Genomic DNA, 2,198 nt, shown 5'->3' with positions numbered 1-2,198 from the left:
TGTCAGTTCACCACTTCTTAGTCCTGTGACCTTGTCCTTGCCCTTCAGTTTTCTCTCTAGGCCCCTGCTGATGTGACCCCCCAGGAGAGCCCAGATAAGGAGTTGGGGCTGCCCGTTCCTGCTGTTTCCCAAGGTGCCAGAGCAGGGCTGGGACACAGGGGCAGCCTTCTCCCCGGCTCTCAGCCCGGCTCAGGGAACAGATGTCCCGCCTGAAGCAGCCCCTCCCGTCTCCTTCCTGGACCTCAGCTCCTACATGCAATGTACACCATTTTCTTTTCCACTGAAACAAGCTTTTAAATTAAGGCAAGCTCATCCCCCTAAATCTAACCCCTTCACACCTCCATTTTCTCCCTCATTAACAATACTAGATAAAATCTCATTTCAAGCTCAGAGACAGCTCCAGGAGGACCTAGGCAAACAGCAGCTGAGCAAGATCTCTCGGCCCAACGTCCTATTTCTGTGGAGGCAGCAGGTGCACCAGCTCTGTGCTCGTACAGCATGTTGTAAAAGAAAGACGCAGTGTAACACTTTCCCTGACCCCATCCCCCTGGCCCTGTGTCCCACCCCAGGAGAATCCGGCTCCATATGCATGGTTAGGACTGCAGTGCTTTGCAAGGACACTTTCTAAACTCGCTCCACTTCCATGCCCACCTCACGCACATTTCTAGAATCTTTGCACGCGGAAGGTATTGCTGACATTCTTGCCTCTTGAGGAAGTCTGTAAATATTAGTGCTTCCTCCTTACTGTCCCGTTATTCATGCAGAAGGATAAACTTAGACCCAAAGATGATCTAAGGTGATTCGATGCACAAAGCACTCTAGGGAAACGGAGGCATACAAGGTCAATGATGCCGAGGGCAGCTGGGGGTGGGGGAGTTTACACCGAGGGCGAGGTATGACACAGTCGTGAACGGAGACGCAGAGGTTTGCAGATGGGGGACGTGGAGGGTGGTGGGCAGTCACAGGAAGGAGTTTCTGTGAAAGCACAGGCATGTGGGCATCTGTGTCCAGAAATCGATGAGGATCATCGCGAGACAAGAATTTGGGAGGGTGTGGGGCTGGAGCTGGCTGGAGGTGAGGCCCCAAAGAGCATCAGGGTACAGCATTCTGTCTGGAGTGGGAGAGAGTGTGTGGATACAGAAGGCATCAGAGGAACCGAGCTGGGCCATAAAAAACTGCTTAATAGTCAATTATGCTCTACGTAGCACAGCGAAGAGAAGGAGAAAGTCTAAGGGAAGCTCCAGGCTATGGACCAGTGCTCACCAGACGGAGCACATCCATCAGGCGGGCAGGTGCTGGATGGAGGCTGCCCCTGGAGCAGGTGGGTTGCCAGGAAACTTGGCATATCTCTAAGAACAGCCACAGGCTAGTTTATATTTTTCTTCCATGTGTATTTTTAAGTGATAGTAATTGTACTAATGGAATCATCATGTGCCGAGAATTCTGCCAAACACCTTGCTTGGGAGGCAGCTGGTTCACTGAACATCTGGGCTGCTGACAATGGCCTTAGGCTGACTGACCAGGCAAAGGCAGTCGGATGCCACAGGCCCCAGAGGGAGGCTTGGTGCCCACGAGCACTGGCCCCGTGCCTGCCCCGATCAGCCTGCACGTTGTTTGTAAGGGCAGAGACTCCTGTCCAGCAGCGTTAAGAAATTTTGGACACAGTGTGCGTGGTGGTTGGTTTCATTTACTTATTTTTTTAATGTTTATTTATTTTTGAAAGAGACAGAGAGAGACAGAGCATGAGTGGGGGAGGGGCAGAGAGAGAGGGAGACACAGAATCCGAAGCAGCTCCAGGCTCCGAGCTGTCAGCACAGAGCCTGATGCGGGGCTCGAACCCATGGACCGTGAGATGATGCCCTGAGCCGAAGTCGGCCGGTTAACCGACGGAGCCCCCCAGGCGCTCACGCTGGGCAGGCCCTGTGGACAGCGGAACTTTCCATGTCACCTGCTTTTGACTCTCTTAGTCTTTTTTGTTCTTGTTAAGTAAACACAGGCATGATGCCATTTAATCCTCAAAACTCCAGGAAACATGAAGGGATATCATTGCCCAAATCAAAACTCNCCAAGTCCAGCATCTATGCTGTTAGAGACCAACTGCTGGAATCGGTTCCACTGTTCTCTTATCCTTATCCCTCTTTACTTTTATGTAACCGAATCGGCTTATTCCAGCGTTTACGACGGGCTCTGACACCCGT

This window comes from Crocuta crocuta, unplaced genomic scaffold (assembly GCF_008692635.1).
Source record: "Crocuta crocuta isolate KB4526 unplaced genomic scaffold, BGI_CrCroc_1.0 scaffold119, whole genome shotgun sequence".
In the NCBI taxonomy this organism is placed as follows: domain Eukaryota; kingdom Metazoa; phylum Chordata; class Mammalia; order Carnivora; family Hyaenidae; genus Crocuta; species Crocuta crocuta.
Note: the sequence above shows the minus strand (reverse complement) of the source record.